General features: G+C 30.4%; 1 pseudogene across 1 annotated transcript in view; it reads left to right on the forward strand.

Annotated features, from left to right (window-relative positions):
- Window positions 1-22,018, forward strand: part of LOC143253376 (filamin-C-like) — a 44,933-nt pseudogene that overhangs the window by 7,863 nt on the left and 15,052 nt on the right. The window contains exons 5-22 of the transcript XR_013029555.1: window positions 756-923; window positions 1,361-1,516; window positions 1,802-1,885; window positions 3,856-3,993; window positions 4,368-4,541; window positions 5,327-5,473; window positions 6,560-6,643; window positions 7,390-7,527; window positions 8,397-8,570; window positions 9,775-10,041; window positions 11,299-11,520; window positions 13,245-13,418; window positions 14,290-14,442; window positions 17,264-17,347; window positions 18,430-18,573; window positions 19,661-19,840; window positions 20,428-20,571; window positions 21,008-21,130. The product of XR_013029555.1 is annotated as a filamin-C-like (transcript). The remainder of the gene's footprint in view (window positions 1-755; window positions 924-1,360; window positions 1,517-1,801; window positions 1,886-3,855; window positions 3,994-4,367; window positions 4,542-5,326; window positions 5,474-6,559; window positions 6,644-7,389; window positions 7,528-8,396; window positions 8,571-9,774; window positions 10,042-11,298; window positions 11,521-13,244; window positions 13,419-14,289; window positions 14,443-17,263; window positions 17,348-18,429; window positions 18,574-19,660; window positions 19,841-20,427; window positions 20,572-21,007; window positions 21,131-22,018) is intronic.

The following is a 22,018-nucleotide window of genomic DNA, read 5'->3' on the forward strand; positions in this document are numbered from 1 at the left end:
CTCTATCTGTTTAAACTTGTATAGGCCTTATTAACATGTGTTTAACTTATATTCAGGGTATATTGCATTTCAGTCTACCAGTTATTTGTAGCGTGGCGTATGATAAATCTTGATTAATTCCAATAGGTTATATTACCTCTATTTACATAAATAGCTATTCTCATTCAGTGCTACCATATGTATGCAATTTTTTTATGCATGCTACAAGTCATGAAGCTCTCACACACATACAATGACTAATTTCAATGCATCTTGTATGCAAGTTATAAAGCAACAACCCTCCAGTAATATTGAGCATGCCACACAATTAACACATGTGACTCCCTTAACACAATTTTACTGAACTGTATTATAATGTTTATTTTTGCTCTATTCAAGTGTTTTATTTAAATTTTTTGTACCCCTTTGTTGATTCCTAACCATAAGTTTGCTCTTTATTATACAATAGTGATGCTTATAAGTTATTGATGAATTTGGTTAATTTCATCACATAGTAAGCTTAAAATTTTAACATTTTAGGGTATGCAAGGTTTTGAGCCTATTAATTTATTATTATTTTTGTGCTGACTAGTCAGATATATCCAAGGTATAAACTATATATAATACTAAGTGTAATTACTAGAGAAGATAAACTTGCTATCATAATTTAAAAAAAACTAAATAAAAGAAAACATGGATTAAGGATGTCAAACAAACCTTTACAACATTTTAATCACAGTGAATCAGTTTCTTTGAGAAAGTCTTAAATTTTTTAGTGGAAACAGAAGATGCTGGCCCAGGAAACCTAGAAGTAATGATAAATGATGGGCTCATCGAAACATTTACTCATGCTGAATCATTGTCTCGTTATGTCATTTCTTTTTACCCACGGGATGAACAAACTCATTTTATTAACATCAAGTTTAATGGAGAGCCTGTTCCTGGTAAGTAATTGTACTTTAGTAAATTAACAACAATGCCAACTTAAATAATTTGTACTTGCAGTCTTATAAAGTAATATTAACCCTTTGATGCAAATGTTACAACTTCATTCATAGGTTTTAATCCCAATGTTATAACTCCTTTCATTGGTTGATAGTCATTTTACTGCAATGAAGCTTTTTCATTCCTTAAAATCTGGAAAATTAAATGCAAGTGATTATAAACCATTACAAATTTAAAGCTTTAAACATGTTTAAATATATAAAATATGACAAGTTTTTTGACTGAAAATTTTATATAGAAAATAGCAATTTACTGTCACTTGTGACACTGATAATTTAGTCAAGTAATCATATCAATAAAAATGTCAACTGATTTATTTTAAATTTAGTGAATAAAACATTTATTACTATTTCAATATTATGTTTGTATCTACTAGGAAGCCCATTTGAATGCTTAATTGTTAACCCTGAAAGCTTGTCCAGAGTTCAAATCATCAGTGATGGTCTTCAAAGTGTTCCTGTGAATTATCATGCAACGTTTCACATTAACACAAAGGGGGTTAATTTGGGTCAACCCCATGTCACTGTCACAGGTAAGTGATGAGGAATCTGAGCTCGTGGATTAACAATACTTCCATTAATTTTCAAGAAAGTGATATAAGTTGCAATGCTGTTGAAAAGATTAATGTTATCCTTGAGTTTTTTTTTTTTCTTTTGATTTAAAATGGTGTTGTTTACTTTTGAATTACACACACTTTTATGGCTATGAATTTAAAAATGCTTAGGTCTGTTGAAAAACATTTTGGTGAAATCTAGGTAGCATTATTCTACCCTATAAGTTATGTGTTTTGATATCAAATGTGTTGTCTGATTTCCAGGTCCCAACCAACAGCATCTTGAGATTACCCTCAGTGGTCACTATGAAACTGGATTTAGTGTGGAGTATACACCAGTAGAAGTGGGTGAGCTGAAGTAGTTTTGAAATGTCCTTTTGTAGGTAATCTGAAGTAACATAATGTATATTTTTGTAGTTGAGCTGAATTTGTATAATATATATTTTTGTTGGTAGACTGAATTAGTTTCAACTTACATTTTTATGTAGTAGTTAAAATGTTTTAAAAATCTTCCCTTACACACTTAATTCAGTTTGATTAAGTAAGTTAAATATATGAGGTTTTAAGGCCAATCATTAGCATGGCATTAAAAGAAGAATTGTTTTTTATATTTGATTTTGATCTATTAAAATTACCTTTTTTTTCTTCGTACTTGTTCAAAAACCTCCAAAAACCTTTTTGTCCGTTTTTTTGTTTTGTACTCTGGTTTAATTTTATTGCATAGTTTCCACTGAATGTTGTTGTTTTAAACCCTAAACAGTTTTTTTGAAAGGAATCAGAGAAGAGCTACAAGGATGATTTCAGGTTTGGCAGGGTTATTGTGTACGGATAGGTTATAATCTCTTGACATATTTCTGTGGGACAGGAGAAAGACTTGGGAATAAAAGGTTGAGATTTTGAAGATTGTTAGAGGTTTAGAATTCATAAATACACATGAATTTTTTAAAAAATTCTCCAGATAGTAAGATTAGAGTATAAAGGTTTATGATGAAAAACAAACTGTGATATAACTGAAATGTCTTCAGAAATTATAGCATTGGAGGTGTTAGAGAGTAAATAGGACAAATATTTTAGAAATTGAGGCTGGTTACAAGAAATATATTTTCTGAGTGTGACTTGGAGTAAGACGAAGGTGATAGAAGAAAATAGAATAGTCTATAAGGGTTAAATAGTCTCTGGTTATCAATAGGAAATGAAGTGGTTCACTAGTATGTTTGTTTATTTATTTTGTTACTGTATGATCTTACAGTAATTAAATATACTATTTTCACATATTTCTAAACACTGACAAGGTTTTGTATTCATATTGTAAATCAAAAACAGGTTTCTCATTGTTATTGTGCCAAATATAGAAGTTAATTTTGACTTCACAAAATGGATGTTTGAGTTGTTTTTTTATATTCAAACAGTAGATTTTATTGCTTCAAGCACTCATTAACTCTGCTACACTGGTTGATTTAGATAAGTTACAAAAACACTGGTTGATTGTAGATAAGTTACAAAAACACAAATATTGATAAGTAAATTTAAGAAATGTATAAACTGGACTGCTTGTGCCTCAAACAGGATGAAGTTGTCATATACGAAGTAAATTTTTTTATTTTGAAGTGGATATTGAATGAAAGTCATTGTTCATATTGACTCACTTTTGATATATGAAGTGTACATTTTAACTCTGGAGACAGAGGAAATTGCTCTTTGAAGTATTCCATTGATGCAAACTAAAATTACTTTCATGTTGCTCTTGTAATTCTATTCATTATTATGAGCATAACCTAATATGAAGTTGAATCAGTGTTTTATGACCTATTGGAGATGGGGAAATGTAGTTTGATACATTTGTAGTGTATTTTTGTTGTTAATAATAATGGCCTGTAGGTAATTTATAGATGTTGGTAGGGACTTATTGAAGTCTATTTTTACTAAGGATATATTGCTTCTAAATAGATTGCAATTATTATGCCCCTTTGAGTATCACAGGAATGTCATTTGCTCTTACCCAGTGTCGTGCAGATTTGCTATTATATTATTATATTTCAAGTGGTCACTTAATACACAATATTATCAGTACTTTTCGACACATGCAAGTAAATGTAATATTCCACAGAAGTTTGGATGGGTGGGGGTGAGAGGTATCTTTATAAAGTGGCTAATTAGTATAAGTGCTTTATGAATAAAAGAATTTATAATTTCATATGTTTACTGTTGCACTATGTATTAGTTGAGGCCAACCATTCATGTTAGGTTAGCAAGGTGTCAAAACTGTATACATCATAAAGGTTTAGTTAGTTGTTAAATATTTATCCATAATATTACAGGAGACCACACCATAGATATCAGAATGGCTGATCAGTTTATTGGACAAAGTCCTTACCTGGTGAAGGTTTTTGACTCTACCAAAGTCAAACTTAGAGATGTAGGAAATGGAGTTGTGGGTAAACCTGTCTATTTTAGCAGTAAGTTAGAGTTGCAAACCTTATGGTTTTTCTGGTTCTGTTTAGAAACTAATAAAAAAAAAACAACATTATTTGAATAAACATGCAAGTAATCCATTTTAATGAATTGTTCTTTTGAAAAAAAATTTCAGATCTAAGTTGTACTAAATTTGTTTTATTTTTGAACTGGAGATTTCTTTTGTGTGTGTATAAAGAAAAAAAAAAGTCACTAAAAGACTGAAATAATTAAGTTTAGCAACATTGAATTTCCATCTGTATTTTGTTAGAGACAATAACTCTGTGCTAAAATATTGAAAAGCTACTTCTGCTTCTGATATTAATGAAGATGATTTGGAGAAAAAAAATTACCATAATATTTTCTTTCTTCATTCAAGTTGATGCCAGTGAAGCTGGAACTGGGAACCTAGAAATAAGTGTTTCAGTGGCAGGAAGGAATGTACCAAACTATGTACAGTCAGAAGGAAATGCCCATTTTAGGGTGAACTTCAAACCTTCAGACCCACAAACACATGTGTTGAGTGTTAAGTTTAATGAACAGCATGTACCAGGTAGTACACATAACGCTTTTTTAAGTTCCTGTAGATAACTGTTGAAGATTTACATGTATTATTAATGGTGGTGGTAGGGGTTGAAACTGTTCTAAAATATGCCTTATTTTTCCCTGTAATCCCCACATCCATTGAGTAATGCTCACTGTTAAAACTGGTCTACTTCCAAATTACTATGGTATGTGTGCCCACAAAATGTGGAGCTCATATTCTTCTTAGTTAAATGTCTAGTCCACCTCAGTTCCCTTGCTGGACATAATATTAGTTTTTAGAAATTTTAGCAAGTTAGAAAACCTTCAGTACAATGGTTAAAAAAAAATAAACGTACTGGTGGGTGAGAAATCAAATTAATGTTTTGTTTAGGGTAATGGGAAATATAAGTTAACCAAAACTAAAACATTTTCGGGCATTTAAAGCAAATAAGAAGAAAAATCTTAAAAATCTAATATAGAAAATAGACACACCTGGGCTTATAGAGAGTATTAGTTTTCCTTATTCTGGACATTATCAAGTACTGTATTAGTCTAGAAAGGATTGTTTTGGTACTATAGGAAGAAATTTTATCTTTTATGTTACATGTTATCTTTCCCTTACGATATGTGAAGTTTAAAAAGTGAACCATTAGAGTCTAGGAATTATGATGTAGTTTTTAACTATTAGCATTCTAATTGGTTGTTTTTCAACATTACAAGTAAGCTCTATTTTGTTCATGAATGAAAAAAAATTATTTTTTTCCCCTGGGAAAAGCACTGGATCAACTGTAAGAAATTTATTTCTATTCAAAGGAAGTCCCTTTTACATAAAGGTAATGAACAGTTGTCAGCCTTTAGTGTCTGGAACCTCTCTGAAAATGACTTCCATTTCACGTGGAGCCAATTTCACTGTAGACACACGTGGACAACAAAACATGAAATGTGACGTAGAGGTGACTGGTCAGTAATATTCCTTATAATGTGACTAGTATAAACTGTAGTTGTGACTAAAATAATATTTTAAAACTTCATAAAAGTTCAGTATCATAAGCTGAGTTCACTAATTTCTTGTGCATGTATGTAACATAGTAATCATTAGAAGGAATGGTGTATAAAGTTTTAATTTATTTATTGTTAAATAAAATACCAATAGAATAATAATATTTTTTTATAAGACAATATTGACTCTCAGTACTTACCAATGTTGCTTATATTTTAGAATGAATGTCACATTTACTAATTCATATTAACTTTTGATCAGAGAAAGCTGTGTGCTTTCTTTACTGGTTTAGTTATAAAACAGAAAAGCTATATTTACTGTTTTGCTTCTAAGGTTGGAGGTTTTTTCTCTAACTAATATACTACATTGTAATGTAATCTTATTGCAAGTTACCCATTTGTAAACTGTTTGTGAACTTTAGTTAGAACAAAATAACCAACTTTGTATTTTCTGCTTTTTACATATGGAAAAACTAGTCAATTAAATTAGTTATTGGTTAGAGAATATATAGAAAGGATGTTGTCCAGGATATCCAGTTTCTACTTTATTAAGGTTGCTTAGTTGTTCAAAGTATTCATTTTTATTCATCTTTATATTATGCATTTGCTTGTTTGTTTGTGTATGCAAAGCTATATGATATGTTATCTGTGCTGTACCCATTCATATTTAATCCTGTGTTTTTAGGATTAAGCTCTTAGTCTTATACTGAAGGCAGCATCTGTTAGTAAATGAATCAGCTTCAACCAAAATTTACTACATGTGTAAGTCATAGATTGAAATTACTATCACGTCTTTTATCGTTATCCTATTTCCAAAAAAGGATGAAGTGCAGATAAGAATTTTTAGATGTTTTAAGATTGTTAATGATATGCTAGCCATCAAATAAAGGTAATTTTTTTTGTAAGTTCTGTTTATTAGGTTAGTTGTTTCCTATTGTGTATGTTTTTATATTTTCAAAAACATATTCATAAAAAACTGAAAACAAACAACAAAACAACCAAACACTTATTTGTTAACAATTTCTATCACGGATTCTTTCTTTTAAGCTCCCTCAAGTAAAACACTTCCTGTAGACATCAAAGTTACTTCTTATACAACCTTTGATGTGTATTTTTCAACAACAGAAGTTGGTATGTACAAAGAAATTATATATTTTTTGATAAGTGCATATGCTTTTGTTAATGTTGGTCATTTGCATATTTAATCATTATTTTTGCTTATGACTATGCAAGGAACAGAAAGCCAAACATACTACTAACTTTGTAATTGGTAGTGTTCATGTTTGTTATTGTAATGTGCCATTTGGATGTTCATGATGTTTGAAATTGAAGGTTTATTTTTTTCTGTCAAACAGAAGTTTTTATACGTATCTGTTAAGAAATCATAGGTTCACTTTGTTAAATAAAAAAATATCTGAAATGGCAGCTATTATCAAATATATAGCCATAAAACTATTATACAGAACTTAAATTTAATCAAAAAGTGGCTTTGTATGGGTGTACACATTAATGATTATATAATTCTTTCATTCTACTCATATAATACCCGACTTTTTATCTATGATAAAGTTATACATAAAATTTACTAATTATTTATACTCTTAAATATTTTAAAGATAGTTTTGCTAACTAAGTGCCATAATACAAAGAATATTTTTATTTGAGGATACTAATTTATAAGATATTAAATAGTTGAACATGTTTTTATGTGCTCTTGTCATATACGTGTATGTAAACGAAACACTCAAACTTGTTTTAAATGAAAAAAAAAAGCAGTATGATTCTTATTTCCTCAAAGAATATTAATTACTGGCATTAAAATACAAGAAAGAAAAAGTTAAATATGTTTACAGATTTTAATGATATTGCATTCTTAGGACCTCATCTGGTGGCAGTTATGTTAGATGGTATGTCTGTTCCTGACAGTCCATTTACTTGTAATGTGTATGATGCCACCAAGGTCAGAGTGACCCATCTCTTGCCAGGTGTAGTTGGGGAGTCTGTAACATTTCAAGGTATTGTGTTTTTATTGACCTATATACAATTCAAGAACATCCAAATTTGTGTTGCTTGTACATTAAAGTAATAGCATTATGATCAAAAGAAGTCCAGTGTTGGAATTTGATTAAACAATAAATAATTGTGCCACGTATATTTGCTGTTTTATAATCTAATGCAAGGTCTTCAAACTCTTTTAGTTTAGATTTCCCCACAACTTTATATCCTGGATGAAAACCCCATCTAATTATTTTATAGGAATTGTTAGTTACTAAACAGTTTAAGGTACCTCATTCTAATTGCAATTTGTTCTGTTGTTTGGGGGAAAAAAAATCAAGCATAAACATTGTTGTGTAGTTATATTATTGTAAGAAACAAATTTCTCACTGCAATTATTGCTTTTCTGATGTTGGAGAACGTTTTGAAGAGAATATTTATGATGTGCTGACATCCCTGATAGATCATTTTGTGGACCCCAGTTTGGGAACCACTGACGTTTCACATCTTGTAGGGAATTATTTTATTCATTTTCATGTCCTTTAAGAGACTTTCATGAGTTGTATTGCATTTAAAAGAGATCTGCTTGAAGTCGTAACACAAATGGATATGTCGGTAATCAAGAAACATAAAACTTGACAAATATTTCTTATTGCAGTAGTATAAATGTAAACATTGTATATAAAACAGGATATTACCAAATTATAGAACAGCAGACCCTTGAAGAGTATGTGTTTATGATTGTTGTGTTATGTTTATTAAGTGTCTTTCAGCTATAGGTAAGAAAATATTTTAAGCAATTTGCTCAGACATTTTAAACAAGCCTTGTAAACGTGTTTTGTCAATTATGTATGGAATATTTTTTAATTTTCCCTATATCGTATTTCAGTCAATGCATCTCAGGCTGGTGAGGGTACTCTAGAGCTCATAGTTACAACCCATGTGTCTTCTGTCCCTGCAGAAGTCACAACAAGAAGTCGAGGTGTATATGATGTGACTTTTGTACCACAAAAGAAGGTTACACACTATGTTAATATATCTTTCAATGAAGAAGATATCCCAGGTAAGTCAACACAATGAAATCTGGGTTGCATTGCTAACCAATCCTGAAGCCTAAATTTTAGTTTTTTTTAGACTGACTGTATTTCATTTAAAATATTAATAACTTAGGAGACACTTTCAAATCTTGTTTTCAGGTAATGAAAAAAAGTCTTTATTTTTTTAAATATAAAGTGGTGGGATTTTCTTCCCTCTTCCTTTATAATTTTCTAAAATTATTTTCCAATGTTTATTAACATTGAATTTTGCTTTGCTTATAAGTACTAAACAATTGTTTGTTTAACTTGATTGACACTTCATTAAACTTAATTAAAAGCTTATTTTAATTAGATCTTCTTTTACGGTAGGTTTATGTAGTTTCTTATCCATAAAAGATTCCTAAGACACTCTCAACATTACCTAAGCCTAATACAGTCAGGATTCCCACCACTTCGTATTCATGCATTGACGTGTCTGTTTTTCATATTTTCTCATAAAATTATCTAAACTTTCAAATGTATATTGGTCAATAAAATAGCAAATAACAAGTATCTTAATTAATCACTAAGATATCATAATTGTCTATTAACACTAAAATTAGGGCCTTGTTTTTTCTAATGTTCATAACTGGTGAAATTCACATATTCTATTTTGTTAAAGAGTAATGTTATGTTTTTGTAGTATAAAGAAACTGTGAAATCACTCATTCCTTATGTAAAATAAATAAAAAATCCTAGAATTCATTAGGAGAGTTAACTGTGGTATTGTTGGTGTTTCTTGTAAATCTATTTTGTGTGATTTTTGTCTTATTAGAGACATTGCAGCCAACAATACTGTGACCCCAAAACAATTTGATGAATAAATAGTTTAGAACAATGAATTTAAGAAATTGGTAGTGGTCCATACAGACCTGACTGGTAATTCTTTGGTTTAGTAGTGAGCAGTGTCATAGCTGTTCTTTAATTAACAAGCTGTTATAAAATATTCATTAATTAGTAAGAATAAGTCAACATGATTGTTCATTAACTAGAAAACCACCATGGCTGATCATTAGCTAGCAAGTCATCATGGTTTTTAAATAACTAGGAAGCAGTGATGGCTGCTTATTAACTAGCAAGCCATTATTGTTGTTCTTTTATTAACAAGCCATCATGGTTGATCATTAGTTATCAAGCCATCATGGCTGTTCATTAACTAGCAAGTCATCAAACAAGCTCAAATTTCTGTAGGAACTCCACATAAGATAGAGATTAAGGATGTTCATGAAGTGGATAACAAGTCAAAGACTGCAACTACAGATTATGAGAGTAATGGAACAAGACTGATTACAAATCGAGATGTACTAGATTCAAAAACTGCAGCTATAAATTACAAGAGGATAGGGACAACATTGATTGCTAAGGGAGATGGACTAAATTATGGACTTGTGGGCTCCTTCAACACATTTGAAATTGACACAAAAGACATAAACTCAGATGTTGGTATACGTGTTACAGGTAAGCTTTCAAAAAACATCTTGGCAACAAATGTAATACAGAATGAAAAATCATTGAATGTTAACCAGAATTATGGGACCAGAAATCTGCCTGACTACCCATGTGGAAAGCTTTTTGGATCTTTGTGTGGGCCATTCAGAATGTTTGAACCATGTGATGGCAGTCTCAGTTGCTAACACTAATATCATTTGATGTTACCAGCAGTTGAAGAGCTAAGTAACTTAGTGTTTATTTTGGTTAATCTCAATGGGAAGTGTTATATATTACCTTACTGCTAGGTGTCACATTTTCTAATTACCATGTGTTATGCTATGTTATTGTCAAGTTTCATGTTACCTAACTGTCAAGTGCTATGCAACCTCTCTGTGAAGTCGTATTACTTCACTGCAATCATCATGGTATATGATTTTTCATATATTATGACAGCTTAGAAAACAGGTTGCAAGTGTTACAGTGGGAGTTGAAAGTGGCTAATCTATAGATATGAAATATTTTAAGTTGTTTAACATGAAATCTGTTTTGCCACATATGTACTTTTGCTAATTTAACCTCAGTATATGCTGTTATTTTAGTCTTGAGTCTTAAATCTGAACCTTAAACAATCAGATAAAAGTAGGTATGTAACATGGAAAGTTTGAACTGCAGTTTTCCTCACACATGTAGATTAATATTAACTCACTGATAGAACTGGGTGATCAGTGAAATTAACCACTGGTCTCATTAATTGGTTGCATTAAACAAATTGGTTATTCTGGTATGAAACTTGGATGACTGGAGTAATAAAACATAGTAATAATAATCAGTAACGCGACACTTATGTCAATTATTTCTTTATTTTCAAAAGTTGTGATTGAACAGAACAACCTTTAATTAACCAAAAATAATAATAAATCATAATGGCAGTAATTTAATTATTTGGATAGTCAAAATAATTGGGAACATGAACTTGGATTATTTTATTATTTTTCTGACATTAACTGATTTAAACATAATTTTGATTAACCAGTTATTTTACCCAACACTAATTGATATAATCAAGTTATCTGCCCAGTTTTACTCATTGGCACAACTGATTTTATTGTCAGGAATGTAATTTTTATCATATGCAATATTCTGTTTCTTACCTTGAAAATTTATCTCGGCATTAGCCAAGCATTTTGTTAACCACAGGTTTTATGTGCTTGTAATTTCTTCACTAAATGGGCTATCTCTATGCTATGATATGATAACCTTGTATTATCTTTTCTTTTGATATAGGACCTATGGATATGCCTGTCCAAAGTTCTCTTGTTCAAACTGGTGATAGCTCTTATCTTGTACAATATCTTGCTCAAGTAATAGGTACTTACAGAATAGAAGTTCTACACAAAGGTATTCCTGTAACTAGGAAACCATATCTGGTTCAAGTCTGTGACCCCAGACAGGTCAGAATTTTGGACCTCGATGATGGTGTGTTAAACAGAGTGCAAAAGTTTAAAGGTTAATGTTTTTTGTGACTTATGTAACTAAGAACAGATAGTAAAATCTACTTTTTTTGTCAAATCTAATTTTGATATCATATTCAGACAAAAATTTAGTTTCTTAATGTCTGGTTATTTCCTATAGCTTAAGTATTTTGGAGGCAATGAAATTTTTAGAACATTGTGTTATGTATTACAATTTATCTTGAATGAGTCTCAGATTTATTAGGTTAAGCATTGTTATTTCAAATAGCTTGAAATTGAATTACATTTTAATTTGAAGTTAATTAAATGTAGAGATGTATCAAATCTATGATGTATGCCAGCAAGATTGACACACACAATTTCCTTTCTTAACAGAAATCTATTTTAGTATACAAACAGTAGTATAATTTATAACAGTTATTACAAATAATAATTTATATACAAAAGTTTATAAACTTAAAAACAATACTGAGTCTTATATCTAATTTTAGAGCTAAATATTTTATCAATGGTTCATGATGAGCAAATTAATTTTGAGTTTATCAGTACAGTTCACTTAACAGCTAGCTTTACCAATGAAAATATCTGATGTCTTCTCATAGAAATACTAATGTCTGAAGTTAATTCTCTGAAGTTAAACAGTTTATAATGTTCAAAATCTATAAACATCCCTGGCCAAATCTGTAATTTCCTGACTGATAAGTGTTTATCACAGTTATAGCTTCTGATGCTTACAATTTACTAGCAAATCAACAATATAAAACTGTCTCTCTGCATTGCATTGGTAACCTTTTATAAGCCGGAGAGGAGATTTTCTATAAATTCCAGCTAAGGCAACAATACTGGTATTTAATATTATTGATTCTTACACTTGAGAATCTTCTGCAAATTTAGTGAATAGGTAAGAATTTCACAGCACACATTTAACAGTATAACTTGCATGCATTTCTAAAGATATATTTAACTAAAACAAACAACTGTCAGAACTGTTATTGGAGAATGATAATTACTTACATTTATATGTGCATTTAAAAACATACGAAAAGGATTTTGTATATTGGCAACAGCAAATTGATCTTAAAGTTCATGGATTATGACTGACAGAGTACTAGATATTTTACCTAGTTTCTCTGTGAGTTAATTATATATATATAAGCAATTTGCAAAAGAGAAATAATTTCTGGCATGTGACAACAATGGAACAATAGTAACTTTCCATTGTAAGAAAGTTGTAAGTCTTCTTTTTCAAAATACACTGATGACAGTGCACAGTAGTTTTAACTACCTTTTTTAGTTAAATAAAAAGATATATATTTAACTCTTAGGTATATATTTTCTTAATGGCTTGTGGAAAGCACAGAAAGATAAGGTATATGACTGTAAAAGAGATGAAGGAAGAAAATCTAATCTTACAGATAAACTATAAAAGTTAAAAGATCAATGCTACATATATATATTAAACCTACCTTGCTTGTTCATGGTTGTGACTTAGATTCCTAGATGTCTCTTTATAACCAGTGGTTTTTGTTATTGTGTTACATATTCTGCAAAATGAAATACAATTTTCTATGGTAGTTTCCTTTGTCTCAATATAATCAAATATAAATGCATTTAATAAATATTTTGTATAATGTAGAGTGCAGTTACTTGTTCTTGTTTTGTATAGCAGAATTAAGATCTTCATCAAGAGAGACTTGTTAAATTAAAATGTGATGGTAATCTCCAAGAAACTGTGTACATGGACTAGTTTCTTTATAGTGGATACTTCTAGAGCAGGCCTAGGTCAAGTATCTGTTAATATAACTGTCAATAACCAAGGAGTTCAACATGCTGTGCAAGAGATTGGTCGAGGGATTCATCTTGTGACTTATACCCCAAAATCGGTTCTTCCCCACAATATTGAAGTGCTTTTAAATGGTCATATCGCTTTAGGTAAGATGTTGAATAGTTGAAAGTTTTAGAATTATTTGCTTATTTTGCCTCAGAATTTTCCATCACATAAGCAAAGCTAGAACAGTAGTAAATATATTGTGATGCTTCGTGGCATTGTGATTATAGTCTAGACCTAAGTGTACTGTAAATTAACTTTACCCTTACGTAACCCTTCATTTGCAGCTTGTGTAAATCTGCCTGACACCCTATGCAGAAAGATTCACGAATTGTTGCTGTGGGCCATTCAGAATGTTGTCAGCAAGATGCTATCATCATATGGTGTCAATCACAGTTAAAATAGGAGTTGCTATTAAAAAAAAAACGTTATAATTAAGATGCTAACATGTAAGCCAAACAACATTAATTTTTTTGTTTGTTTAACCACAGAACTATGCAAAAGGCTTTTTCTGTTGTGCCCACCATGGGGATCAAACACATATCAGTTAATTACAGAAAGGATATATTAAAACTGAAAAGATGAGAGAAACATTGTTCATAGTATTATTTGCAATATAACCATTGGTTCAACAACTATGAACTTGTAAAAATTATATTGTGTCTTATTGTGTATCTCTCCAATATATATTGGTATTGTAGTCTTGAAAATATGAATATTTTTTGTTTATAATCTATTAACATCTCTCCTATCAAATTTAGCCAGCTTAAAATATTTATGTTTGGTCTAAAGCCAAAAATTAATCTCTATGAAAGTATATATAATTCACAAAATTATATTTATCAGGTGTTAACCCTACCTTTTTCTGTTTCAATATTGATATTTAAATTTTGATATGACTACTGTGATGTCATTAACATTTATTTATTATAGTACTCTTCCAAAAATCATGACATCTGACTTGAACCATATTAGGTTGTCCTCAGCTTGTGCAAGTACGAGACCCATCCCAGTCAGTTATAGCCTATGGAAGTGGACTCAAGTGTGTTTCTCTTCATACTGATGCTACATTTCTAATAGAAACTGGTGGGGCTGTTGATGCCAATAAGTTTGATATTTTTATTTCAAGTAAGTGATTCGATATATTGAGTTTGATTCTCTGCAGAGTGTTTCAGAATAACAATTAGATCTTTGATAAAACCCAGTATCGTGAAGAATAGGCTTAAAACATTCATTTGTCATCATTCTTCAGATATGCGTAGATAAAGCCAAACTGGAGTAAAAAGTTATTGAATGGAGTTAGAAGACATATCAAGTGCTAGTATCTGATGCCAAATACTGGTTATGGAGGTGTGAAAGGGCAAAATGTATTCTTCCTAATGGATTCAGAAAACATACTTCTGCACATTTTCTGAGTTGCTAATGAGGAAAAGTAGTACCTACTATCCATGGAGTTTCCTCCAGAAAAGGAAAGAAAGAACAAGAGTCTAAGCAGTCAACTGTCAGAGTGATTGGGTCTTGTCAGAGGAAAAGTTAAAAAACAGTTAGTAGCATTGTTCTACACTGAATTTTATGTTGACTTGTTAAAAATAATTGCCTTTGTAGCAACTACTGGTGGACTAATTTATTATATGAGTTAAAATGTTGCATGACTGAAACATTTATCAGGTGGTTGTAATAGTAGATGGTTTAGTGAGAGAGATGTAGCGAGTCTCGGTAGTATGCGACTATTTGGTAACCAACCATTAAATGGGTTTGCAGCAATTATTCCACTTACTTTACATGTGTGTGGTCCCAGCTTCATCTCCTGTTCAAGGGATATGAAAAAATAAGATCACTACAGGAAAACTTGGTCATCAAGTAGCAGCTATTCCATGACTCTGATATAAGACCTCAGAATGTGCCTTATCTATGAGAGGAGAAGAATCTAGTCTTTTGAGTTGTTGTTTTAAAAAAAATGTTTAACAAACAGTTACTAGTAGGTTAACCCAGTAGTTTTATTGGTAGAGCTCTCTCTCTCCAGTGTGAACATCCCTGTTTTCAAATTCGGTAAACATAAGCTCTTTTTAGGACATAAGTATAAGGTTAGGTTTCAATGTATTTCAGTATATTATATAATACAAAAAAATGCAATGAGACCTTTAGAAGAAAAATCCCATAGCATTATGGGAAGAGAACAATACTAACTAAGAAATACAACTATAATTAAGTGAAGTTTGAGATAACTACATATAAAAAGAAAGTGGAAAAAGACCAGTAAATATATAACTATACTTAAACCAATGTTGAATCAATTAATATGTGGGCATGGGTAGGTGGATGCATGTCGGATGGATCTTAAGAGTTTTTTTGTAATAATGAATCTTGCTCAAAAATGAGTGTTTTGTTAAGAACTTTGGAAATTGAGTATTTAAAAGAAACATGAAACATTTCATTTTGTTTATATTTATAGCAAATATTTAGTAGAATATCATAAGATTACATGGGAGAGATTGGAAATATCATGTCGTGTAATGAAATGTTGGAAAATTGTTTTGTTAAAGTTGCTAGAAATTTCACTGTAATATTGTTTATTTAATCATTCACTGACCCTCCACTCATTGTCACTCATATGTAATTTGTAACATTGTACATGTATGATCAGATAACAGATCTTGATGTACATGCTAAGGACTGTTTCTCTTCATGCCTTACTGATACCACCATTGAAATGTGACAGATCACAACTTTCATGTTATAAATAACTGAAATATTAGAAGCAATGGCCTTATTGTCACATAAATTAATCCTTATTGGATTATCTCTGGTGTGGGTTATGAGTAGAAGTAATGATAAATTAATCAATCTGAACATGAAAGACTTTTCCATGGTAGCTGTAATAATTTGTGTTGTTGGATCTGTGAAAGTTTTTGGAATACATATAGATATAAAATGGACAGTGACAATTAAAATTATAGATTTTGGAATAAACCTGATTCATAGCTGCTACCCAGTTAACTAATGCTTGTGTTGACTGTGGATGTTTTATGAATATCTTTGTGATAACCAGGTGGAAAAGCAAGCAAAACTATCTTTACTCCAGATAGGTGTCAAACAGTTATATCAGTTTCAGTCACAAATAACTTTTGACTGTCTTTTTTTTTTTCTTATGTAAATTGTTGGTTGGATAATTGAAAGTGATATACTTGGTTATTTGAACTTGTTAGAATTAACAGCTTACTGTTCGTTTTCTTGGTTTTAAGAAATTTGTCATGTTACCAAACGAAAGTTAGTGATCGTATAAAGACAAATTAATTTTTCTAAAATAGCAGTACTTGTGTAAACATATGACATGTGTTGATTTAGTGTAATATTGCTGTATAATAAAACATATTTATTATTTCAATAAAATATCATTTAATTATTATTTAAATATGTTATGTAAAAGTTAAAAAATAATTTATTCTTTAACTTAAGTCAGTAAGCCTAAAATTTGCAACAAAAATAACATAATCTGCAGATATTTGTATTTTACATTCCTTTTCATTCGTCCATTTCACATTTAAAATTAGAGGCATGTAAAGCTTCATCTTGTGTGCAGATTTCTATTACGTAGATGATAGACTGGGTATATCCAAGCTTCTGTTGTCTTCAAAGTTACACTATGCAAAAAAGATGAAGACAAAATGAGTTTAACTAACATTATACTTAGATTCTGTTTAATAGTTGTATGTCAGGTAGTTTTAGTTTTAATGAGTGTATTATATCCATAAATATACAGCATTTCTGAAAGCTGGAATATTTTATATGAAACAATCTAATGATGATGAAAATGAGGTTCAATTTTGTAGTATAATTACTTATGATAATAAAAATTTGTCTGTAGTAAACAAATTTACTGTACTTATAAACAGGGTAAAGATTGATTTAAACTGTGAGATAATTAATAAATGACTTTCGTAATTTTTAGGCCCCAGATGTTTTCCTTTACCTGTCAAGTGTTACCAACAGAAAGATGGAAATTTGTTGGCTGAATGGACACCTGATTGTTATGGTATATGTCAGTGTATGAAAGAATAATTACTAGTAAAGATCATAATTTCTTGATTAATCTGAAAGTATGACATTAACACTATGTTGGCCTTCACGGATCCTAAACTTTTATAAAGATTTGTGGCAACAGATGGCAGCATGTACACTCGCAAACTTTTTTTTTTTTTTTGTTCTCAGTAGCTTCAGTAACTAGCTAGTTTGTGTTAAATTGTTACACTTAATTTAGATGGTTAAAAAAGAAATTGTAATATTCCATGTTCATTTATTGATTAGTAAACGATTATGGGTATTAATGTTTTTTGTTTCCAAAATAATGTTTTTCATTGAGTCCACTTGAAACCTTGAAGATTGACTATGGAAAAATTTTAACAGAATACTAAAGCAGACTTAAGTAAAATTCATTAAAAGATTTTTGTCGTTTTTTTGTGACATATTGTTTGTAAATTATCTAGTCCAATGTTATTTTGGAGATTAAATTATTACTGTTTGGCCACAAAAAAAAAAGTGTAAGGTTTATTTTAGTGCTTTAAAACACTGGATAATTTCCCTGCTTAACAATCACATATAACATGTAACCATCACAACTATACATATAATGATGCTAAAAATAAGGAATTATCACCTAGTATTTATGGAATTTGCTTGGATCTTAATTAAAACAATCTTATTGTAGTCCAGTTTAATTCTTAGTGATAGTGTTCTCTGCCATCTGTGGATATGAAAGCTGTTAAAGTGTTCTAATATTAATGGAATAATGCATTTTAGAGCTTTCGTTAGAAATTAGAAACGTTGCATTAAATAAGGATAGAATATGTAGTGTTTAGCTACATATTAGGAGAAGTATTCTGTCAGCTGTAACTCTTACAGATACTGGTATATTAGGTTTTAAGAGAAGTATTCTGTCAGCTGCAACTCTTACAGATACTGGTATATTAATTATAAATTTACTTATTATGTTTTAAAGATTTTATGATTGATTAATAGTGTTTTCAATAAAAGAAATTCAAACATCAGTAGGTAGTACCCATGTAAATATGTAATCAATATTTCTAATTGATAATTATTGTTTATTTTTTCATGTAGGTGAACATAAGATACATATTTGTTATATGGATGTACCAATAGATGGTTCCCCCTATACCTGCCAAGTGTTTGATTCCAGTAAGGTAATGTTACAAAAGACGAAAAATACTATTTTTTCAGTTGGCAAGAAAATTTCATTTACTGGTAAGTTTAATGATAAATCTATAATGTGATGGATTATCCCTGTTAATTAGGTGTTTTTTTTTTTTGTTAAACTTCAGTTTAGTAGTATGTCCTAATTTCTGGTTCTATAGTTGCAAGGCTTGACATGGTCAAGTGGCTAAAGTGCTTAACTTGCAACCTGCAGGTAGCAGATTCGTATCCCCATCTCAGAAAACATGCTTATCCTTTTAATGATGGGATAATTATAATGTGATGGTCAGTCCCATTATTCATTGGCAAAAAAGGTAGCCCAAGAGTTGCCAGTGGTGGTGATTGACTAGCTGTCTTCCCTCTATATATTTAAAAATGGCTGGTATGGGTAGCTCCTCTATTAGTGCCTTCTCTACCCATACCAGCTGTTTTTAAATATATAATTTTCTCTATAAGTGGATTTTCTTGTCATCACAGATTGTCTTCTCTCTAGTTTTACACTGCTGAATTAAGGATACCTAGTGCAGATAGCTCTCCTGTATCTTTGTAAGAACTTCCAAACAAACCAAACCCATATTTAAATGTCTGTGCTACACTTTCCATTTTTATTTACCATATTCTGTACAATATGAATTATTTAATACCATAGATAATCAAAAGTATAATTTAGTTAGCCTTTATTTTCATTTAAATGGAAACTCTTTTACTGTTAGTGAGTGAGTTTATGCACAAAAGCCCAAACTTTTTAGTTTTTATGTAGTTTTATAAATATTTTGCCTTTATTCAGTAACAAATTTTCAAATGGATTGATTTATATTTGTAACATGAACATGGAAGTTATTTTTGGCTATGTGAAGAATCTGTCAAGCTGTCCCTTATCTTGTAATATCCCTATATTAGCACATGGTATTTATTCATTCAAAACCAAGTAAGAGACATATTTGAAAGCCTGTACACTAAGTAGCTTCAAGAATGCTAGTTTTGTACCTAGATACTTACATGAAACTTCTGTGGTATAATTGGCATCTTCCACTCCTCAATACCACCACTTACAATTAATAAATTTTATTAAATCTGAATTTTCTTTACACTTTATACAAAATTTGCCAACAACAGCTGTTGAGAGCTTTTATTTCAGTGAGTCTACAAGAGGCTGGGCATGTTGAACTTAATGCAACTGTCCTTAGTCCCTTGGGTCACCACACACCTATAGAGGTCAAAGGAGCTGAAAAAGATGAAGAAGCAATAATAGAATTTGTGCCAAAAATCGCAGGAAAATATAAAGTGGGAATTACATATGGTGAGATAGATGTACCAGGTATGTTTGGTAATGATAACATGTTGCTCTTATTAGTGTTACAGATTTTTGATAAGATGTTTATACTTAAAGTTGTGCTAAAGCACCATACAAAAATATCTGCAATATAAAATGTTATGTTTTTTACTTTGTATCTGTGTAGTATTTTTCTTGCATATTTATTGTAAGAGAAAGTATTCTTGAGTATGATTGAGGTGCAGAAGAAAATCTAAATACATATGTACTGTCTGTGACAGTTTTGTTTTTCTAACTGATGAGTAATATAAACTCACAAATACGTGTGTGTGTGTGTGTGTGCACACATATATAGCATTTTTTCCCAAATGATAGTATGAAGCTTTAAATTTGTGTACAATTATAATATGAAGGGATAAAAGTAGATTTTCGAAATAAAATTTAAATTCATATAGCACACTGAAGGACACATAATGTAAACATGTATGCTAAAGTCATGTTTATACTGAATATCTTGTTCAGTGGTAATGTGATTTATGCCATAACGTTTACAGGAAGCCACGTTTCAAGGTTATAACTTTGCTTGTGTTAAACTTGAGTTAGTTTATCACTGTTTTTATTCATTCTTCTAGGAAGTCCAGTGACCTTCATTGTTCAAGAAGAAGGTGGTCCTATAATAGAAGGAAAGGGGTTGGCGGTAGCCTGTGTGAATATTACTGCAACATTCACAGTCAATGCTTGTGGTCTAAGTGGCAGACCTAATGTACGAATTGAAGGTGAGACTCTATAACTGTAGTACTAAAGCATTTGTAATTGTTCATTGGAAAACGTTATCTAAACATTCATTGAAGGCTGCTGTAAGGTTACATCATGTGAAGCCATAGCACACCTGTAAAATGAACATAGTTTTATACGTAATGGAATGGCATAGGTTTTGTTTTACATAGATTATAATCACATATCGTAATTTAGTTAGATGCTTTATCTTGTATTGCAGCATGATGAAGCCAGTTATTGTTAACTATGTTTGATTATGTTAATGGACATTTTTATGTTACGTAGTTTATTACAGAATGGTTATTTAAGTTTCTCGTATGAATCATACTGAACACATAATATTGAAGGGTATGCCTAGGTTACAAAGTAATTCATTTTTTTAGGGTTATTAATTTATTGAGTTAATGCTATCATATTATATTGTTCTTTCATTAGGTCCTGAAAGAGAAGCTGAGTGTTCCATAGAAGAAGAGAATGGAGTCTTTATAGTAAGCTATGTTCCAGAAGAGGTCGGAGTTTTTGATGTTAGAATCCTCTGGAATGGTCAAGAACTTCCTGGTAAAATATGTAACAAAAGATTGACACTACACTTTTAATTAATTTCTGAAATATTTACAGTAATCCAAAAAAGTCCCTTATTTTATGCTTATCTCATTGATTCAGCTACAGTTTCTTTCATCAACACTGTTAATTGGATAATAATCATAGTTCAGAGTTAAACGTAAAAGGACTGCTTGCTGGCCATCCAACAGTTTAACTTACTAAAATGTTATTCTTTGTTTGAGAAAGAATAAAACTGATTTCAGTTTAAGACTCATAACTAATTTGATCATCAGTAGGTTTCATTCAGCTAGTCATCAGATTGCATTAGTTATTTGCAAGAAAGATCTGAAAAAGAAAAATCATACAGACAGAAATAAATTCAACATTAACAGAAATCAGCAGTGCATAATAGAAGTGCAGTTTCACTTAACATTTAATACCAGAAAATGTTAAAATACAGTTTTTTAATTTCTTAATTCAATCAAAGTAAGAATTTAAAGTGTTTCAGAATATTCTAAGTATAATTTATTATATGAGAGGCACAGCATCCTGAAAGAAATTAGCCATGTTTCATGGTAGTTTTCAATTTTATGGAAGGAAAATATCTACTTATCATATGAGAACTTCTATAACACTATTGTGTCAGGACTGCTGATTGGAAAACCATCTTGACCTACCTTGCTCATATACTGGGAGTCAGCTTAGTGTATTTGGTTCATACTAATAATGGTTAATCTAGCAATGCTAGTCAGATTGATTTTATTTGGAAGAAGGACTTTAATTCTAGTAAATAAAATGTGACCACAATTTTAATGGTTTTAAAATATTATTTTTATATATTATAATTTGTTATTCCTATAAAATCATCTTGAAAATAATTGTTGATTTATCCGCATGTTTCAA

This window comes from Tachypleus tridentatus, chromosome 6, assembly GCF_004210375.1.
Source record: "Tachypleus tridentatus isolate NWPU-2018 chromosome 6, ASM421037v1, whole genome shotgun sequence".
NCBI lineage: Eukaryota > Metazoa > Arthropoda > Merostomata > Xiphosura > Limulidae > Tachypleus > Tachypleus tridentatus.